We start from the raw sequence: 16,128 nt of genomic DNA, 5'->3' as shown, positions 1-16,128 counted from the left end.
GGCAGATTTTTGTTTTCACTCTTTGCTTTCAACTTTCTTAAGAAAAGAGTTGGAAACTGTTCCTTTTGTTCCTTGTTTATCTGGAATTAAACCAAAGAGGTTAGAGTTGAAGGAAGAGAATAAAAGACTGAAAATGTGAAAGTGAGAGCAGAAGTTGTTTTACATAGAATAAATTCATTCACAGTAAAAGGACCAATAGATGAGAAAGCCTATCTGCGTAGACTGTGTACAGAATTCATAACCTGTATTCTCTATGTTTAGGTGTTAACATTCACATGGGCACAATGTGGTATTACATGTAGAAATCCATGTTTTATACAAAAAGATTTCTCTGAGTTTTGCCCTTGGTATGATGACAGAATATTCTGGGAAGAAAAAATTACTGCCACCTGCTCACATATCCGTCTCTGCTTTACTGTCTGGGCATATCTGGTGTAATCAGACCAAGAGTAGACAAACAAACGTGGCCTTAACGTCAGTGAGGTGAGGCTCAGGAATCTGAGAAGTGACAGAACAGGATCCTCCCCTGTGTATCCGTCTCAGCACAGAAAGGCGTTCCCTTTTCCAGGCAGATGGCTGATCCATTGGTCTGTGGAGCTAAACCATTTTCCCATGTGCAAATATTTGCACCTGACCAGAACAAAAGAAAAGGCACCATACCTTTGTGTACCGTGGAGGTGAGAGACTGTGGGACACCTCAGCACTTAAAATGCAAAAGTAGCTTGATCTTGCAGAATAAGGCTGATAAAATTAGGCTTGTTTCGTGTACTACACCTGTTCTTGCCAAAGGCTGACACAGAGAAATTTCCAAATGCTGAGGTGTCCTCCACAGGATCAACCAAGTCACTGACTGCTTCCTTTTGTTTGTTCCTTTTTTCAAATAGATGTAGAGATCTACAGTTCAAGTCAGAAGGAAATGAATAGTCCCCATGGCAATCAAAAAGTCCAAAACCACTGAATAGAAGGGAAAGAATATTTATTTTTTCACCAGAAAATCTACAGAATTTACAGTCTATTAATTCTTTTTCCTTTCTCCTCAAGACGTCTGTGCAATTCACCACTTCCATCTTTGGTTGCTACCATGTATTGTAAATAACTGATCCCCTCATCACTAAAAGTGCATCTATTTCAGCAGACTGTTTTCTTTTATGAGGTATCAGATATTTGCTGATCCCTTTAGAATCAGAGAAGACACACAATAACTACTGCTTCCCCTCTTTTTGTGTAAAGAAAAAAACCCAAATAAACAGAGTCATCTTTTAGTTCACACTGCCATGTCAAGAACTGCATTTTGAAATTTCCCAATAATGCCAACTCCAGCAGACATTCATGAAGTCACCCTTTGTACACCTCTAAGTCTGACCTGTGAGAAAGAGAAAAGATACCACGCACAATAACTTTTCAAGTTTATAAGACTCAAAAGACAACACTCCACATGGAGTGTGCTGGTGCTTAGGCTGTGTTATTGTTTTAGGAATGAGCCTAAAATGGCTCCAAAAAGATCTACTGTGTCTTCTGTTACCTTTCTGAGGTATCACTGGTTACTCCTTAGCACACCCTGGCTGCATGTCCCCAGGTGATTGTTTGTAAAGGGCTGGCACACAGGAACCCACCCTGCTATTTAGCACTCAGCCAGCTGCAGAGAGACAAGTGCACGGATGTATAAAAACCACCAGCCTCATTGCTTAGGTTCACATGCAGGGAAGAGAGCAGTGACTGCCAGGAGGAGAAGCTACACCCCATGGTGAGGAATATTGCATAGGATGGAGAGAAAAGCCCAGGAGTCCCTTGCTGTGCTAAGGGATTTTTTTGCTTCAAGGCTACAAGTAGCTGGGGCTGTGATTTTACTCAGCTCTTGAGCATTTTTATAAAAGCATAAGAGCAGCAGAAGAGCAGGTATCTTCCAGACCTCCACTGCTTCACTTGGGAGACAACTCCACAACCAATATATCAAATTATTATGTTATTCTCAATATCATTTGTATTCTCAAACATTTTTATATATACATTCCTACTGAGGAGCGTTCTTGCTCTAATTGAAAAAATATTCCCTCATGGCCTCACTGGCTTAGTTCTCAGTAATTCGTATACTCTCAACTTTGACAATTAAAAACAAATTCCAAATTCCATAATGAATTCCCAAAAAGGAATTCAATGATGCAAAGCAGAAGTTGCCCTGGACCTGGAGATTAAATTTTTCCTTCCTTGGAAAAACGCCCTTTCTTATTTACTGACCAAACAAATTACTACAGAGGGAGTCATAGTCCAGTAAAAATGTATTATGGGCTGTCCTGCATTCTTGGGCTCAAGATATGAGATGCGGAACAACTCTGTTAAAGAGAAATAAACCTTTAGCATTTGTTTGGTAGTTGTTTATAAAAGCCAAGGAACAGCTCTGTGGATATCTCACAGAGAACTTTAAATGAATAAGCATTATTTCACAGGCTATTTCTAGAAGGCAACGGTGCAAATGTGAACCTACCTGAAGTGTTTATGTGGCAGCCACTTTACTCACACCATGAAGAATGACCGCTGGGGATGCCTTCAGGCTGCCTTTCCTGACCAAGTGTGCTGGCTGCACAGATGGTGAGCTGAGCTGTGCAGCCCTAGGTGCAGCCACAGGGCATCTCTGGAGCACCAAGCACCAAACACCTTGAGCACCAGGCAAAGCTGTGTCCACAGGCAGCTGTGCTGCCTGGAGGTGTCCTGCCATATGGAGGCAGCATTAAAGAGACTGACAGATCCTGTGGTTATTTACCCTGAAGCGAGTTGCAGGAGCTAAGGATGTTTAGCTTTCCATGTTTTTATAGAGAAGGAACTAAAACACAAGCAGGTTAAGATCACACAAAAAGCATGTGGCAGCTCAAGGAACTGAGGGTGCCTTGAGCTAGCTAATATTAATGGAAAAAAGCACCAGCTAATTAGCACTGCCTCTTTCTGACTGTGGAATCTGTTCCATCAGTCATTTCAATTCCTTAAATTTTGGGAGAAAAGGCATTGTGCTAAGATAAATGAAAGAGAGCATCCACAATTTTGTAACCAACACATAAACCACAAAACCTTTCCTTCCTGCACTGAAGCAAATCAAAGGATACGTGTCCTTTGAGAGGATGACTCACCAAGAAAGCCAAAGAAAAGTCTTCCTGCTATATAGTTTCATAACATGGTCTACTGAGCCATAAACCTAGAAGAAACAATGTCTTTGAGAAACAGTGAATTCCCTAAATACTTTTGGTAAACATAATTCCACAGTTCTATCTACAGTGCTAGAGGTTTTTCTAGTAGCTACCTTGTCTCCAGGTAAAGCTGAAATTCATTTAAAGAAGAAACTGTGGTTCCAAGTCTGACAACAGCAAGCATTTCCAGTGCCTGTAAATACTTTGGCATTTCACTAGATGTATATTTTAGTCATGTAGGCTCAATATGTTTGTGGCAGTATGCTGATAAGTCATGGAAATATTCAAATTACATAGGGACTATAGGGGCAAGTTGCCAAAAACATGTCAGGCTCATAGCCACATTTTGAAACAGCAAAGTTGAAAAACAAGCAAAATCTCCCATAAATGTAATTATAATAATTTTAAACAGTGCAGAGAAAAATAAAAATCTCATACATTTTATATATTATGTATTTGTATACACAATTTGTGAAGGTATTGGCTATGCTTGCTAAATCAGGAATAAAAAATATACTTCTAGAAGTATTTCACTTATGAAACTATAGATTGCTTTGCATGTTGATACAGGGGTGGTGGGGGGACAGGTGGCAGGATCATTCCCATGCCCTTTATGGGTAACCAACACAACTGGGTGCCTCTCTATACTGCCTGTCCACAGACACACATGGCACGGGGAACAAATGGGAGGAATGAGAAATCTGCATGCAGTTGGTGGATTTACTGGGACTCTAATGGAAGTGTTCAAGGCCAGCTTGGATGGGGCCCTGGGCAGCCTGGTCCAGTGGAATGTGTCCCTGACCGTGGAAGGGGGTTTGGAAATAGATAATATTTAAGGTCCCTCTCAACCCAAACAATTCTCTGATTCCATGGAGTGAGGACAGAACTCAGTCCCAAGAGCAGCATATATTGCTAACATGAACACATTTTCCCTTTTTGGCCATTATGCCCCTCTCATGGTACTTGGGGTGAGTGATTACTGCACAAGTGAAATGCACTGCTCCTACTCAACAATAATAGCTCTGCTTGATGAAGGGAAGCAACGGCAGCTGTCATCATTGTTCTCCTTGGTTCATTCTGACACAAGTAAAGACTAATCATAAACCATTGATTTTTATGAATTTATCTCAAATTTAACTAGTAGGTAACTGCTAGTTAGCCTTGTACAAATTAAGGGGAGAAACCTATGTTTCAGGGACAGAGTATCCACTACAGAAATGAAGGCTTGGCACTGTGTCTACCAAATTTGGAGCTAACTTCTCTTTGGAGAAAAATTGCCTCAGAGCAGACCCTTGGCCTCCAGTGTGCAGCTTGTTATCGAAGTTTCCTTACAGGTTATTTTTTCTTATTTTAGGAGTGTTATTCCAAAATTAGCATGAAGTGCTTTGGTTTGAACAGATGCCTGAATTCCCTACTGATACCTGAAGGGGAGTGTGCACAATCACTCCCTGTGATTTACCTACACATCAAGTGCTCTCATGCAATGCTAGTATGTATTTGGAACATGTTGTCTCTCCTGTATTGGGTAGTATTTTTAATGACTGATTTTATTAACTATAAGATGGGTATAGAATTACTGTATGAAACATCAACCATATTGCCAGTGTGCTTCTACAGTTACATTGTGAGTAGTTATAATCTCTTGTTATAAAAAGCTTGACATAGAGATATAGAAAGGCTGCCTCCTCCTGGCCTATGTTGGTTCTAATCACTTCTTTATGCACCTCTTCAGGCAACAAAAAACCATCTCTAATTATCCTCAAAGTTACCAAGGCACTTGCTGCGTGATCATTACAGAAAATGTTCAAACTCATCTCCTGTATAAGTTAGACTTAGTGAAACCAGAGTAGAACAATAGATGGAAATTAGCTTGTTTAATAGAGAAAGGACAGCTTTTACACAGTTGAAGTGACAATGCTAGGCAAGAGTAGAATGAAACACAGATTTCTTTGCTAATTTTAGGTGCAAATTGATGAAGTGATAACTTACGTAAGCAGCTTATATAAATGTAGCCATTCTACACATTAAACTTGAAAAATGTATTCTCTTTCTATAGCTGTGTTATTTCCTTTTTGTGTTGACAAGACCACTTATACCATATGGACCTAAAATTCATCTTTATGCTTCAACCAATTATTTGGATAGGATAGCAAAAGGGACTATAGGTGGGAATGGTAATTTAGCAAACCTGTGCTATTAAACCATGAGTTAATTTATTGCAAAACTTTGCATACTAAGGAATATAACAGTGATACACTTCTTTAATTTGTTTTTAAAATGCGTACATGCATCTCAATTCTCCTGGTCATGTTACCTTGTCAGCACAAAATGTTTCTCCTCTCTTGATTTAAGAGGGAAAACATGAAAGAAAGCAATGTCAAATTAAAGACTGAATTTGGAAGACAGTAGAGAAAGAAAGGATAAGTTATTCACTGAAAAATTCCTCTGTATATCTCAAATTATATTTTCCTGAACTTGAGCCAGAATTAAGCCAAAAATTAAACCCTTGAGGCTGTCATTCTCTAGGGAAAAAGCCTGAGTCAGCTGTCAGTGGCTGCCTGGGGAAGGGAGGGTCAACCCTGACAGGTATTTAAGACAAATAATATAGCATACAGTCTTGTCCTACTCAACAGAAGATGGAGTGACACAGGCTTTAAAGAGCAACAGTGCAAAATTTGCCTTTATAGGTTCTTTTCTCCAGGGAAGAAACAAAAAAAAGCATCAAAAAGGAGCTGGTCTGAGCTACTTTAAAATGCCATTTCCCAGCATGGATTTCCTAGGGAAGGAGCTCTGGAATCTGGCCTCCCCATTTACAGGAATTACACATTGCTCCCTCTCTCTCCTATCTCCAGGCCATGCAGCTTCCCTTGTAGGCAGTTTGTGCCTAAGTCCTGGTCCTTCCTGGAAGGAAGAAGGAAAGGGATTATGGGCATGACCAAAGGAAGGCCACATGGATTAACTGAGCTGGTAAATGAATCAAAAAAGTCAAGAATGTAGCTTCTACAGCATGGGGTATAAATAAAGAAACAGTTTTTCAGTGAATTTCTGTCTTAAGGAATTAGAAAATAACTTTATCATCAGGGCATATAACCTAAGTAATATTCATTAATCAAAGGAATTTTCACAATCAGAGAAAAACTGTTATAATTAAAATAATTACTTTTAGGTAAAAACTATAGGTATTATAGGGGTTTTTCCACCAAAACAGCTCTTTGTGCTTTTCTTAAATATAAATTCAATTGCGTAAATAAATTAACCCAGAAACAGGCATGTATCCATGACAGCAAACTTCCAGCTCCTGCATGGAATTTTGATGGTTGCTCAACATTACTTTGTCATTGGTTTATTGCCAGGTTTTCTCGGCTGCTTGAAGGGCCTGGAAAGGCCCGGAGTGGCCTTGGGACAGCCCGCGTATCGAAGGACGAGAAGAGGCTTCAGTTCTTCTTTCGGTTTTTATGTTTATTAATTGTTTATCTAAAAGATGTCCTTTCAGCCTGACAGAGATCTGCTCAGCAGTCAGCCATGAGCACACTGTGCCGCCCTCCGTACAGACACCTATCTTTATACCCATTGTTACGTGTACAATATTTATCATTTTTCCCCAATACCATTTATTCTTATTACTGGGTGCATTTTCAGTAATAACCAATCCAAAAGTGCCACCATGGCCAAAGAAGATGGAGAAGAAGAAGAAGAAGGACAGGACACACCCCAATTCCTCCATCTTACTTCTCTAAACCTCCCTGTACATAAATCCTAAACCCTGTGTCTCACCCTCTAATTAACTAATCTTTTCGCCATTCACCCCGGTGAAGCCCTCCTATCCTCATACAGGTGTCGTCTCCCGTGTAGGGTCAAAGTCCAGCCACCAGACACTTCTGGCAACATTCCAGGACTCCCGAGCCCCCCAAGGTGGTCTCGGTGGCTCAGCACCTCAGGACTGAGATCCTGAGATCCGACAGTTTATTATATCACAGATTCTATTTATCTTCATTTAGAGATTCCTCTTTCTGAAGCACCTGTGAGAAGAGAAGGGAGCCAAGCCCTTCACAATGCAGATATTCACCATGGACTCTGCTGAGCAGTCGCTCAGGGTTAGTCATGTCATGTCAGGAGAGGCTGCAGCTGTTCCTACAGGGTTTGGTAGGAGGTTTTGTGGGACAGCATCCCTTCCTACACTGCAGGAAGTTCACACTATAAGTGCCTGTATCACCACCCTGACTCCTCATTTCCTCCCCCAGCACAAAAGTGCATCCAGGCAGGAAGAGCTGCCAGTGACTCCCTCCCTTTTTGGCACAGAAAGCACAGGGCAGATTTCTTCCTTTTCCTCCACATGATGACTCCTGTGTTTCATTGAGGACCCTGCCAGCCCAGGCTGCTATCTGCTTTCCCCTTGTCTCCAGCATCCACCCAGCTACGCAAACAGGGCAAGGCAGAGCTGAGCTCAGCTGCAGCAGCTGCCAGCCTGCACAGCACTGCCACTCCCTCTGCAGAGACACAGCTTAAACTTCATTTCCAGAACACATCTATCCTCCCAGGTTGGTTTGCACAAAGCACTCTGTGTCCCTTTACTCTTTTCCACAGATACAAAACCTTCACTGAATGCACAGCAGGGCCTCAGCCTGAGCAGTGAACTTATTGTGACCAGCCCAGGGATCAAAGGTCTTACTGCACATTTACAACACAAAAAGAGTTGTCAAACAATATGACAAGAATGATCAAGCATTCAAGAATCATTCCCTATCAATTTATTAGATAGGATAAGCTGCTTCCTATGCTCCCTCAAGACCAGAATATTACAGGGGCCAAGAAGGCAGAATATTAATCCTCAATAATCAGGTAAGATGGAAACAAATAGCCCGGGTCAGAATGACAGCCATGCCCCAGCATGGGTGTATTTAGGGGCTTTGTTGAACAGGCTACCATGTGAAAAACCTCCCACTAGTGCTCCCAGCACAGCAGCTTAGTGCAGTTGTTTAGCCTCTCATTTCTGAGCTCCTCGCCACAGGAGCACAATTAGAGCCAGCACAGAGGCATTCCTCAGGCTGGGCTGGCAGGCCTGACCTCCTGCTCTCCCCTTCCCCAGAGCAGCAGTGATCTCAGAGAGCACCAACCACGCTGCTGACACCACGCTAGGGGCTGTAATGAGACAGCCTGTCCTTTGTCAAGGGCAGAGTCATCCAACTCGGCAGTGCCCAGTCCTGCGCATGGCTTACTGGTTCAGAATAAATTCACACAGAGAGGGGCAGGGTTGTCTGATGACCACAATGGAAAGACCCTCTGATGGACTTGATGTCATTCCTCACAAAAAAAACTAGAATAGTCCATGAGACTTTTCAATTTTGCAACAGTGAGCAGTGGTCTTAATAGATATCAAATGTTTAAAATGACCACCATGAAAGAAGCTTATTTCCTGTTCCCAAATATTAATTGAAAAAGAGAACTTCTGCATCACTGCTCTGGCAAGATCCTTTGTCCTTTCTGGAGTCTGCATGTGAATAGAGATAGATAGATAGATAGATAGATAGATAGATAGATAGATAGATAGATAGATAGATAGATAGATGATAGATAGATAGAGGGATGTTTTTGAAATGTAGATTTGACAGACATGGCATTTTGAAATCTATGGATCAGATTTTAATGATATATAGAGGTTTGCATTTATCAAAACAGTAAACAACAGGTATAAAAGTACACAGGATTCAGGACAGGTCTGAGATTTAGGACAAATTATTTAAGACTAATCAACCTAGAAATAATTGCTTAATACTCAAGGAAGTTATTTGCAACTTAAATTAGCAGCGGCTTGACAAATTGAAACCATCATGGATAAATATAGCATGGGTATATTTATTCCCTGAAACTCTTCTTGAAAACATCAAGTCAGTCAGGAATAAGCAGGCAGCCACTCAGAAGCTGACACGTTTTCTCTCCATCAGTAAAAGTGATTTGAAAGGGATTTGCACTACAAGAATACTCAACAGATTTGCTATTGCTTAGCACAACATACTGCAAATAGAACATGCAGCAGACTTATTATCTGACCTAGGTCATCTCCTGATTAAACATATATAGATTGGAAGAGATTAGTCATTAAACAGAGTAGAAGTACAAGCCAAGCTACTGCTTACACGAAGAAACTATATCCAATTAGCTTTGCAAGTGAGCTAAAGGCAGGAATTAAGAGGAAGGTAGTTCCAGGACACTTCCGCCAGCACATCCTGTTCAGGATGCCTGAACACACACCTGCTACACCCCTGCATTATATTGACTTATATTTCCATATTCTGTGCCACAGGGACAGTATTTCAAAGATTATTAAATATTGACATCACTATATTTGGGAAAAAACTAAGGATTAATTTTAAAAGTTGAGTCAGTAGCAAAAAGTAGTCCCACCATATTGTTTTCAAACCTGGACTTATAATCACAACACATACATCCTCATGCTCCCAGATCATTCAGGGAGAGGGCTGAGATCTCACTCTAAGCTGGTGCTTCTGTTCAAAGCCAGTCCCCAGGAGCTGGACAGGAACCAGGACACGACTGAGCACTTAGACATGACACACAAGCTGTACCTCAGACAGCTTAACCCTAAAACCATGTCTGGCAGAAGTGAAACTCTTCAAACAGAGCGGGCAAAGGAAAGGCTACCCAGCACCATAGCCAAGCTCACCCAAGAATGCAGGGGAAGTTCTTCAGTGACTGAAAAGGAGTTTAGGAATGAAGGCACTCAGCTAAGCAGTTAACTGATTACCCATAATGGAGAGCCCAGTGCACTTCATCTGTCAAAATGACAGTATGATCACTTCTCTGCCCCAAATAACCCCAGCGGAGCTTGGGCCAACTTTTGCACAATATAATATCAGATAAGCGAAGATTTACCACTCAGAAGGAAAAGCTTTTCCATACATTTGTGTGGCTATGCTGTGACCTGCCAATTCCTCCACTGCTGTGTGTGCTTACAACACCACTCTGCTCCAGTAGCTCTGGCACAGGGGACTCCATCAACCTCACAAGCACCCTGTGCTCTCACCTCTCCATTTATACAATTTCTCTTTTTATTATAATAGTAACAGTTTGCCAACACAGTTTCACTGACACAGTTCCATAGCTGCATTGATCTAGGTGAATAATTTTAGGGCTTTAAAGTTGGTTATTTGATTTCATATTTGGAGGTATAAATGGTAGAGCCCCAGTGAAAAACTGGACTCAAAGTGTAGATGTCATATTAAGATACCCCAGAGGAGCTCTGGAATGACCCAAGTTCATATCCAAAACAAACTCATTCAGAATGGTAAAAGCTGTTGTCATTGTGCAGTGCTAAGCTCCTAAACCATGTTTAACAAAGTGTTTCTAATCAAAAAGAACATCAGGGTACTTAGTAGAAAGTCACAAGTCAATTTAGTAATGGTAGGCACAAAATGCAAATCCGGGTTATAGATTCAAGTGTTGAGTCCAATAGTGTTCAGATTTCAGTGGCATTTTGCCCTGAAGTTGCAGGTTGAATGAATAGCAATTTCAAAAACTTGAATCTCTTACTCTAACAATTTTTAAATCCTGCCTATGCTTCAAGGAGGACTTAAATTCTCCATTTTACTCTATAAGGCAAAATTCTGCTATCTGATTTTCTACCAGGGAGACTCTATGGAAAATTACAAATTTCATGTGTTATACTAAATTTTACCCCACCATCTAATTATGATTAAAATTATTTCATCTGACCAATCTCCCACCAGACTGTTCAACTGGTTAAGTCCTTTCTAAAACAGAGACTTTATAACTGACTCATGCTTTCACTTAGAGAATTATTCACACTGTGGATCTTCACAAGTAGAAACAGCACAGGCAATTCTCTGTGACAGTCTCATTTTGGGAAGTGAAGCCAAAATAATTACTTTTTCTAAATAAATTTTTACTTCAATGAGAAATTTTGCAAAAAAATCTTTCTTTTCATATCCAATCAGATTTTTCTTTTTTTTTCTTCTTTCTTTTTTTGCAAATGACAATTTGTCAAAACAAAAATGCAAGTCTTTGATCAAGTGCTTTTTTTTTAATTACTTTTTTGTTTAAAATATTTGGTTGACAACAAATAACACTCTGGATCCCAAATCAACCCTTCCAAGAAACTTGCCTAAATCATAGTTTTCATCCCTCTGCAGAAGCCTGAGAAAAGAAGATTTAAAATGAATGAATGAAAAAAGAGTGGTCTGAATCTGACTCCACTGTTATTTTGAAGTTGCATGGTGCAGAACCTATGAATAGGCCCAAGGGCAGGGATAGCTCTACCAAAACAAAGAACAAGTGTTACTCTAGCCTCCAAATATGTGTTTATTTTCCAAAATATCAACCCTGGCACCTGTAGCAAATGGGCAAAGAGATGGTGGTGGGTCTTTCATTAATATCTTTGATAAATTCGTCACATAGCACAAACTGGTGAATAACACAATCTTTAAAACATGGAATAATATAACAAAACCCCTAAAACCGTAGGGTGGAACTTTTGTTTGCATTTAGTTTTATATCCAATTCATTTCCTGTTAGAAGAATTGCAGCAGTATTTTTGGTACAAGTTAGCTGCAAGCTGCTGTTCAACCAGCAGAGTAAACCGGCGTTAACCTTCATCCCTCTCAGCTTTGCTGACTGAGAGCTGCAGTCCTGCATGAGAGTGCTGTCTCCAACACACTCAGAATGCAATATCACTTGCATAGAACACACAAGGAGAAAGTAAAAAGGTATCTTCCTTCATGGATAGAATAAGCTTTGTCATTTATCTGTTGTAATGTTAAACCTCATTACTGTTATACTCCACAGGTAAGTTTGCTCTCTCTCTCTCTCCTCCTCTCCACTTCCCTAGTCAAACTAAAGGTAGCAAGTAGGATATTTTGATTATTAATTAAACAAAGCCACTCCCAATTGCTCTGGTGCCACAGAGCAGAGAACCAACACCCAGGGCTACTGCTATTAGAGAATCCTGCTCGCCAGCTCTGCAAGTCATCCTGGGCGAGACTCACACACAAGGCAGATTTCACTCAAACCCAGCAAACTGGAGAGCAGCCCTGTTCTGGAACTGGTCAGAAGGCTTTACAGAATCTAACTCCAACACACTGTATCTTCCACTTGAACCAAAGCATTTTATCTAGCAAGGTTTCTACATAAAGCAGTTTGCAAGGCAAGCTGAATTTATCATACCAGCTGATGCAGTCAGAAAAAGCAAAGGGTGCTCAGTTTGAGATTCACTTAAGGGCTGACTTAACTTCACCTTACTGTACAAAAACTAAACAATGACCTTTTGACAAGCGGCCAAGAATTTACTTAAATTACAATGGCCAAGCTTTACTTAAAAATTTTTAGAAATAGCAGTAAGATAGATGCACATAGAATTTGGAAGCTGAAGTCTCTCTGCTGAGTGTGAACCAGACCACTGTATAAACTTACAAAAGAGAATTTGGAAGCTGAAGTCTCTCTGCTGAGTGTGAACCAGACCACTGTATAAACTTACAAAAGGTTTGTTTGCTCAACAAACAGGCCACAGGAAAGAATCATGGCAACATGGTGCATTCTCTTGAAGGCTAAACTCTTGAGACTTTCCTGAAGGGGTCCTTGCTAATAGATTCACCTTGCTAATAGAATCACGTGCTGCAGAGCAAAAGGAGTAACTTTCTTTGCATGAGCAACATTAGTGACAGGAAGAAAACCTTGTGACTGTGCAGTAAAAATAACACTCCTGGAACAATTTTGCTTTTCAATTTAAATAACCTGTAAACACAAAGCACCAGTTTCATTTTTTCAGACCTTTGTGAATTTAACACTCCTTTTAAATTAACACCTTCATTCTTTTAATCTGACCATAGAAATATAGAATATGTGAGTTTGAAGGGACCCACAATGATCATCAAAATTCAGTTCCTGTCCTCGAAGAGGACCTCCCCCAAAACTCACGCCATGTGCCCCTTTAAGCATCTTTAGTCTTCAAGGTATGTGTTAGTTATCTGAAAAAGATTTGTTAAATTATACTTTTTTTCTCATTTCCCAAATCCAAAGGAACTAAAAAGCCTGTGAGTAATGTAGACCTAAGCTCTTCTAGACAAATGCACATTCAACAACAAATGGCCCTACTAACTTTGCTGGAGTGCCTCACAATGGCATCTCCCAGGAACTCTTACAGCCTGCAACTGAAATAGTTAAAAGGTAGAGCTACTTGTATCAGGAGCTTTAAATTCCTACATTTTCTGTATTTAACAGAAGAAAATGGGGTGGTTTTATTTCACAACCAATCTGACTGAGTCAAGGAGACAGTTGGAAAATTCTTATTATTGTGGTGCATTCATGCTTAAGTTTCATTGACATAGCAGTGTCAATCACCAAAAGGATGGTCTCAAAGTTCAAGATGCAGCTTGCTACTTCTTACAGTACTTATTAGACTTTTATGATGACTCTACTCTTACTTAACAGCTATAAGAATGTTATTTATTTTTTGGGCTGAGCCAGGACAGTTAAGACCAAAACGTAGGACTGGCTCTGTGTAACAGCCACAGGAGAAACACAGTCAAGCAAGCTAGGTGCTGATCTCATGCACACATCAACCAGGAAGCTGGCAAGGAAATACAGGTGTGACAATCCTACTGGTCAACAGAAAGAAGAAATAGAAGTATAAGGAACACCTCTCAAAGCTATGAAGGCATCCTTAGCTGAACCCACCATCTGATAGATTCTTTTTCTTCTAAAACAGGAGGAAAAAAGAAAGATTTGATAGGAGATCATGCCAAAGGTCTCAGCTCCTAACCATAGACAACAGCTCTGCACACACACAGTGCGACATTTGCAATATCCAAGTGTCCACATGAAGCTCATCCAAAACTGCAAATAATTTTTAGCTTTTTAGGATCTTTAGTTAGAAAGTACAGAGAGCTAGAACAGATGACAGAGCTTATATGCTGTCTACAGTTTATTATTCAATCCTCATATGAACCAGGTGAAGGCAGTGCCTACTATACAAACCTGTAATGAAAATAACAGCAATAATTAGTGACTCCCATGCCTGTGGTCTTTTGGCATGTTGCAGCCACATGAATATAGCATTGAATAATTGCTTCTCTCCAAATAACTGACATAATCTACATGACTGCTACCCACTACCTTCAGTTTGCTTTTTAACTTTTTGATATTTGACATTTAAAACTTAGGATCACTGGAGGGATCAACACTGTGTCCTGAACCAGCAACTTGAATTCTGCCCTGCTAACCAACCTACCAAAGCAGCAAACAGCAGAGCTCCACAACAGCCAAGCAAAGACAGGCATTTCCTCCATTCTTCCTGTGCTGCTGATTTATATTCTCTCCACTCATTCCAGAAAGGAGGTGGGTGCTACCAGCTGGTCTCTGGTTACTTCTGCCCAGCAACACCTACAGCATGTGGGAGGCTGCTGGCTGCAGGCAGCTCTCCACCAGCTGCCTGTTTGCTCTGCAGCTCCAGCGGCTGCACGATACAGAGTAGGAGGGCAGGAACTGAAATCCCAGCCTGCTGCTGTTTGTAATGGGTCAATGCATCCAGCTCTGAAATCCTAGCAGGATTGCTACAAGTCTCTCAACACAAAACTAGAAATTACACCTTCATTTTTCTTCTCATTCAGACACGTTAAAAGCAGAAATGGCTCCTAACAGATAGTTGACACAGGAACTCTAGTTATGTGCATTTTTACTTATGTATGGCTCCTCATGTAGTGGTCTACTTTTAAGTGATCTGCTTTCAGATCACACTCACATCTCCATCTTTTTCCACACAATTTTTTTGGCACACAAAGATTAGACTACCTTTGACTTGATTATGTGGGAATTCCCTGCCTCCCAGGGAACCTCCAAGTGATACAGCTAGATACAGAGAACAGCTGGATGCAGAAAGACCACACTGCTTAAGCTTGCGTCTATTTCAGTCATTGTCAGCTGCTGCAATGACCTCGTGGAGAGGGAGAGCAAATAAGAGAAGGCTGCTCTGTCCCAGCTCCTGCACCTCTGTGCCAAGCATTGCTGAAACACACATCAGCCTTTTGACCACTAAGCATTTCACAAGATTTAGGATAGGATTACCTATGCTACTTCCAGAAAAAAAAATTAAAAGAGCAATTTTAAATGAGCATTTTGCATTTGAAAGGATAGAGCTAATTGCCTAGATAGAGCCATGTTATCATCAAGCCATCAGCTGGAGCTGTGCCAGCAGGAGAATGGGAACACCCATCCTCTATCAACTCCCTGTGGCTGATACTGCTTGTTTAGTGTCACCACCTGTGGGGGTGCGCTCACCATTTCCAGGCCATGACGTTTAAACAGAAATTTAAGTACACGTTGCCTAAAGTCACTCCAACTGCCACTTGAACAGCCAGCTAGCAATCCTGATGGAGACATTACAACTGTGTTTGTACAGTGTATGACCCACACCATGGTGAAACATGAGCACCTCATGGGTAAAAGTTAATAACCATTCATTACTGTTCCAGCAATAATATTCCAACCTGTGAACATAGGATGGCATTTTTCCATTAATTTAGCTTATACTGAGCAATAGACCAAGTGTAGCTGAGAATAGGATATGTGTGGGTGCAGTTATAAGATCACCTTTGTACTGTTTAACCTTTCTTTTATACATACTACATATGTAGATTCACCAGATAACAGAATTGTTGAATTTGGCAGGCACCTCTGGAGACTGTCTTGTCCAAGGCCCCTGCTCAAAGCAGGGTCACCTACAGCAGGTTGCTCAGGGCTACACCCAGTTGAGTTTTGAATATGTCCAAGGATGGGGATTCCACCACTTTTCTGGACAGCTTGTTCCAGTCTTCAATCATCCTCACATTACAAAAGGAAACAAATTCTACTTTATATTTGCATGCAATTTCCTGAATTTCAATTTACTCTCATCCTGTCGCTTGATGTTACAGAAGAGTCTGGCTTT

The sequence above is a fragment of the Zonotrichia albicollis genome, chromosome 1, assembly GCF_047830755.1.
Source record: "Zonotrichia albicollis isolate bZonAlb1 chromosome 1, bZonAlb1.hap1, whole genome shotgun sequence".
Classification (NCBI taxonomy): domain Eukaryota; kingdom Metazoa; phylum Chordata; class Aves; order Passeriformes; family Passerellidae; genus Zonotrichia; species Zonotrichia albicollis.
The sequence above is the reverse complement of the archived record's forward strand: the minus strand, read 5'-3'. Positions refer to the sequence as shown.